Source organism: Alnus glutinosa, chromosome 14, assembly GCF_958979055.1.
Source record: "Alnus glutinosa chromosome 14, dhAlnGlut1.1, whole genome shotgun sequence".
NCBI classification, from domain to species: Eukaryota; Viridiplantae; Streptophyta; class Magnoliopsida; order Fagales; family Betulaceae; genus Alnus; species Alnus glutinosa.
Window position 1 is genome coordinate 17,410,195 of NC_084899.1, and position 7,309 is coordinate 17,417,503.

Below are 7,309 nucleotides of genomic sequence, written 5' to 3' on the forward strand. Positions count from 1 at the left end.
TCCTCCCTAAGCTAGAATTCAAGTTGATCAAATCACACATAAAGAAACTCTAAGCGAGCTAGAAAATCTAACAATCTTTGCCTAAACACCCTCTCTTAGCACAATGAAATTCAATACCGAATTCTTAAAGAATACATGCCTAGAGACCTCTATATATAGGCGTTAGAAAACCTAATACAAGTTTGATTCGGAGTTTTCTAGGCGGCGTCCGGACCTAGACAATGGCCGTCTGGACGGCAAGCAGTAACCGACATCTTTTCACGCAGTCTCATGCTTTTCTTCATTAATCTTCAATCATCGAGTTCGGACGGCTTTACCCTAGTGTCCAAACGGTTGCATGCTATCTTCATCGTTCGTAGCCTTCAGTTTGTTGTTCGATCACCTGTGTGAACAGGTGCTCTCAGGAGTTGTTGTCCGCTAGGCTGTCCGGACATCTGTGCGAACATGAGTTCCTAGTGGTTGGTATCTGCTAAAGTGTTCGGAAACTTCTTCTAACACTAATGGGCGTCCGGACACTTCTTCTGGGCCGTCCGAACGTTAGCAAGGGAACCGACTTTGCTGAGTTGTAAGTGTGTTAGAATCTTCTTTGATTTCTAGAATTTGTCTTTTTCGATATTTGTGACACTGAACTTGTCATATTAAGGCTTTCCATGTTGGAAAAAAAATCTCTGAATATTCTGAAGATTCTGAATAAGTACGGTATCCCTGTTATAGCAACACACTTACAATATAGTGAGTTTGTCAACATAATGCAGCCACTAAACAAACACACTTAATATACATCCTTTTTTTTTAATGGTTGTCTATATGACTAAGAACTTGCGATCATCATCATTGAAGTAAAGATCGTAAATCAATTGCATAATCTCTTTCAATTATTCATTCTCTGTCACTTCTAAGTCACTTGTTATATTATCTTCTAAGTCATGATGGGGATGCTCACTCTCCAAAGGCTTGTAGCGGTCTACTAACAATTGGAGCCTAAACTCAGATACTATATCTAATACAAGAATGAATTTGGCTTTGATACCAAATATGATGTAAATAAGAACCTTCTATATTTATTGTGATTAAGAAGGCAACACAAGCAAACACTGGGAATAAGAGGTCATAACTCTATAGAAATCCACTAGAGATACACAACAAGATTAAAAAAAAAAAAAAAAAAAAAAAAAAAAACTCACCACCCTATGGAAATCCAACAAAAACGATACAAATATAATTAGGAAGAAAAATTTCTTATTTATAAGTCAAACGATCAACGTTTCCAGCAATAATACAAAACCTTATCTTACTTAGTGGCTATACTTATAATTAAAGTGGAAATCCTAAATAAGAAAAATTAGGAAAAAAAAAAACTAAATTAATGTTGCGACTGGTGTCCAAAACTCCAATTGTATTAATGACAATTTTCTATAATTGTATAATATTGTATAATGGACATATGCATTAAAGTTTTACGTGTACATCTATGTTTGAATATTTTCATATTATATACAGGTAAGGTTCCTAAGTTACATTGTATTTGACTATGATATGAGTAATGAAATTATCACACAGAACATCATATTCATACGTCCTTGTACCTTATAAATGATTGTTCATAGTCGTAAATGGAACTGAGAAATCCATCTAGAGTATAACATGTCAACCTTAATGATCTGTCTTGATTAGAAGAAGCAGGTAGGACTTCGGGTTTATATATTGGTATAAGAGCAAGGTAGTGCCAGATCAAACTACGTGAATCATCATAATTTCAACACTGTGATAAAGAATGATATACGTATACGACAACTTATAATAGTTACTCTAAATCCTGAGAAGATTGTGAACTCAAATGTAAATTATAAGTCATTTTGATGTATGAGAGTAAGATCAATCAATTGTCAACAGATCTATGCATTAGGTGATCAGATGTAGCATTGTGGGAACACCTTCTTTAAGAAGGAATCCGAATCTTTTGTCAGAATGATTATCTTAAAGCTCAGGCCTGATTGTTTCAGTGGTATTTAAAGAAACCTTGTTTTATGCAAGGTGAGATGAAATCTCACAATGTACAAAAATGATATATTATGTAATTAAATCAGGTTATCAAGGAAAATAGGTAGTGAATAAAGTTATAGTGTATTAACTTTGGTTCAATTACAAAATGATTCCATGGAGGGGTAATATGTAATAAATAAGTATGTCACATGGATTAATTCATTGATTTGAAAATACATATTAGAGTGCAATCACATTTGTTTATTGGAATCAATTGTGATTAAAAGGGTCGTGTGATATTTTCACAAACCTATTAAATCTAATTGTATATTTCTCTTTTGGTCTATCTTTGAGCTGATATAAATTGACTATTTGATTTGGGTCTCAGTTATGCATTTATTTATTTAGATTGTTTTATTTGATAAAACATGGACCAAAGGAATATGATTCTTATAAGGCTTACTACTTACAGATGATGGGGCATAATATTTATTTCCTAATGGCGTAACCAATTAAAGAGCTTTGGGCTCTTGGAATTTATTCCTAAAGGCTTAAGTTGAGTTAAAAGAGCATTAGGCCTAAAAGATAAAACCCAAGCATATGCTTAAGAGTGTGTGGTAATGGGCTAGAATTAAAACCCTAGCCCTAGGTGCATGAGGAATTTTTTCTTCCTATGGTCGTGTAGTGCAGGGGTAAGGGGAGTAATTTTTTTTCCTTAGCCGTGCACCATATAGGATACGATTAGGATTCTTAATTCTTCTATGACTCCAATCCTAATTCGATTGTGGCTCTAGTCTTGATTCATCCATGACTCCAGTCCTAGTTCTATTACAACTCTAGTTTATCTCCTAAGCCAATCATGATTGTAAATTCAAGTTTATAAATAGAAGACCATAGTGAAGCATAATTCACCAATTCAGTAATTAATAGAATTCATTGATTCATAAGTTGAAAAACTACGAGACTCAAGTTTCACAAATATTTTTGTGAAAGGTAGAAGAACGTGCAAAGAGGATCTTGAGAAATATTCAAGTGAGAATATTTGGTTTTCTCAAGGTTATCCTTCTACATGTTCTATTGATTTGAGAATATTTTGTGAGTTCATACTCACGGTGATAACCGATCGTCAAAGAGAAGATTTGAAGATTTAATCAAGAACACTAAAAACGTCAAGAACGTGTTCTTGATCATTCAACATGCAAGGAGAATCTCAGTCAAAGTTAAATAATTGTACATGCCTAGGAGAGGCCAAATTCAATTTTAAGTACACATAACATGTGTATTTGTTTTATCTAGCCTTATTTATCTTGAAGAAAAAAAAAATTCCTGAAATCAATTTCCGCTACGCTTACTCAGTATGTGCATGATCCCCAAAAATTAATTATAACTGATGTGCATTCAAAGCGACATCCAAACGAGGTCTTAAATGGAGACCATCTAAAGAGTTTTATTTGAACAACATTCGAATGGGGACGCACTTTATTTTTTTGAAGAAATAATATCTTGCTTCCAAACCAATACCATTTCTAATTCTTCATCGCTTATTGGGGTTCCTTGAACCGGTTTGTACTATGCCCGTTTGCGTTTAGCCCAACAATGAACAAAACCTCAATACTTTGAGTAGCATCCAAAACCAAAGTTGAGTAAAAAGGATTGTTATAACTTCCTAAATGGTTGTTTTCGATGAATGACATTCGAGAAACATATCTTCTCTTTGTTCTTTTTGTTCAAACGAGTGAAAATATATAATAATAACAATAATTACATTTTAACAACTTCTCCTAAATTAGAATTTTCCTCGCACCCTTTACCTTCTATATAAAACCCTTCAAAGCCAAACCTTTCCTTCTTATATCTCCCTCAAACATGCATAAAAGCACACACAAGCACTAAATTCCCTTTTAGTATAAGGCCTGTTAAACTACTTGCAAAGGTTAAAGAGACGATTGGTAATGCTAAAAGGTACAAAATAATGATAGTAGCTTACTATGAATATGTCACACATTGTGATAAATATTGAAACTGTTTGAATCCAAAGAAAGTTTTGAAAATAATGGTTCATAATTACTCAACACAAAACATTTTGATAATTTGATTTGTTGAGATTTTTAAATTTCTAGAACAACAATGAATAATTATTTCCTGGATTAAACATGGTTTCTGTTATAGGCACGACCATTCTATAATATACTACTAGCTATTATTTACAAACAAAACCTTCTTTAACTAAGGGCAACATTCTTGAAACTTTATGGCAATCATCATTCAATCATGCAGAAAACTTGGACCAATTATAGCTGTCTTTATTTCTGTGGATAAATATTACACAGTAAACTAGAAAACATCAAGATCGTGACACGCAAAAACGGATCACAATCTTCCACATACAAAACACACAATTGCATACTTTATTTTGACGGACAAGTATTGAAGGCACCAACTAGAAGCCTCTCAACTAAACCATTTCCAGTTCATCATCATCTAATTAGCAAGAGGAGGATATGAGCCAGCAAGAGGAGCTACAGCAGGACTAGAAGCTGCGTCACAGTGTCCTTGCAGTGTGTTGTGTACCACGGTGGTGAAACCAAATGATTTGAGCGTGGTAGGTAAGCAATTATATATTGCTGAGGGTGGAAATGGCACGACAACAGTCAGGGTGAAGATTGTTCTGTGTTTTAAGGAGGAAACCAATAATGCCATTTGAACAAGGTCTCATATCAAAGAGTAACTTTAAGCAATTGGCTTGATCTCCACTTACTTGGAACGTTGATACAACTTTATATCCTGGCTTGATGAGGAAGTCTGTTGTTGTAGATGCATTTGCCAAAATGCAAGCAAGGAGTAGTAAGATAAAAACATTTTTTATAGCCATGGTCTTTGTGTTTGTTCGTTTGTGTGTTTTTGCTATGTGAAAGAAGAAAGAAAGATGAAGAAAAGGTAAGGGATGTGAGTCTCCTTATAGAGGTGTGGGATTAGGAAATGAGATAGATTTCAATTAAGAAATACTTTAATTAATCATTAAGAAAAGAGAAATAACAAGATTTGAAGTTTTCCAACTATTGCAATGACTAGTTCAAGAATGACCATTTGTGAACATAAGAAAGACTTTTTAGCTTGAGTATTATTTTATAGTTTCCATTTATCTAGAAAAAAAAAGTTTTGATTGGATTTAAAATTTTTTAAGAATGGTATTATTGGACTAAAATATGTCATCTTATGGTTAAATGAATTTTGGGTAGGACTAAAAAGTAAAAGATGTTAAATTTTCAATCCATAATTAACAGGAATGTGCAATCTAATAGCACCAATGGATACGATCAAAGCATCCATTCATATTGGCTTATGAGAAGGACAAATTGACCCTAAAGAAGTGAAATGCGATGGCACATTGCTATTAGTGAAACAGAATTCATGCCAAGATGTTCCAATTTGTGAAGATCGTGTCTAAAGGCCTTGCCAAGAGGTTGGGCTATTAAATTTTTTTATTAAATTATATTTTACCTATATTATATTTTAATTGATGTTGATTTATCACTCCATTGTTTAAAAAATTACAATTGAACGTCTAGACATTTGATTTAAATATGTGAATTATAACAATTTATAAGGGAAAAAAAATTGCTTAAGTGGATGAAGTATAATTTTTTGAACCACAAATTAATAAATTAAACTCAATCTAAATCACTTTATGTATAGTGTAACTACCTTTTTTTTTTTTGCTTTCATTAGAATGGGATTGAGGACCTCTAGAGCATTATAGCTAGCCTACTATTGTCAAGCATTTGGACAAAATTGAGCCTTTGTCTTGTTAAAAAAGAAAGATTATCTCGCTGTGTATTTTTTATTTTTTATTTTTTGTGGATTTACATTGAGTGAAGAACTTGTTATTCCAAAGTGTTAAATCGTGTTACCTTTTCAAGACTATTAATCTCTCATATAATCATAAAAATGTATGTTGGTAAAATATGCCAGTATCCCACTTCCAAGACATTGTTTTTAGTTGTAAATGGTGATGCCAATGGATGAATTAGCATTGCACCTTATGTTCACCTACCTTTACTTTATCTCAATCGTTGATCTATGACCAATACTACACAATTTTACACAATATCAAATATCAATTTGACAATCTTAGCAATTCTTGTCAAATCTGATCATAAATTATTATTTCTTTTCAATTATATCATTGATGAAATACATCACATAATGGCATACCAGTCAATTAACGAACATCCTCTTGTCCGAAATTATCAAAATTAATATATGAAAACTTGATGCCAACCAAATCAACTTTTTGGGGACTTCTATTTGATACATGTGGGGGGTTTCTAGTATGGACTTGGTGGTACTAAATGATTTATGACCTATTTTTCTTACCTGGTCGAGGGAGACATCGCCTCCTAATTTTCGCACAAGACGAAAAAAAATATTTTTTGAATGAAATATTGCATTATGCTTGTTAGTTTTTAGGTTGGCTAATTCAGTGCCAAAAACACTTGGATGTAATTTGAATTAAATTAGACAAAGTGTTCTTAGAGTTTTTTGTAAAAGTTCATTTTTTAGGTCTCAGTTTAAACTAAACATTTTCCAGTTCGAACTAGACAGTATAAGGGGCACTTTCAAGAACAACATATACATCGTCCTAAGTGCTGTTCCAATTCTAGTTCAAACTGAGAAGCCATATGTTCCAAGTTTCGCTCTAAGCCAAGTTCGAACAAAACCCGTTCTAGAGTTTTTCAAGAACCACTTAGACCTCCGTTCCAAGTTTTGTTCTAAGCCAAGTTTGAACCATAACCAATTTAGAGAAATTTTAATTCTTGCAAAATGGTTCGTTCCAAGTTAGGTCAAACACTCCGCCAAAGGAATCCTTGTTTCTGTGTGTAAACCTAGCACAATTCGAACTGAAAAATAACCAATTTGAACTATGTATGATTTTCTTCAAAAAAACAAAACAAGGATTTGATTGGTTGCTTGAAGACCAAGTTTCCAAGTTTATAAAAAGGCTCATTATACACGATTTTGACAAGGAACTTTAAGCCATAGAGTCGTGTGCTAAGAGAGAATCCATTGATCCTAGAGTATTCATGTATTTCCTTCTCTTAGAGTTTTGTTGAAGGTACCACACACCTTTTTATTTAAAAAAACCTTCAGTCTATCGGAGTACCAGTGAAGGAGATCAAGTAGAAGAATTATCCAGAAGTTCTGGGAGAACTAATGCGGTAGCGGACAAGCAGGTCCCTTGTCTAGTGCAAGAGAATATTAACTTCAAAGGTTTTGTAGATATGAACTTCTTGTAATTTATCATTCTTCTATAATTGATTAATTT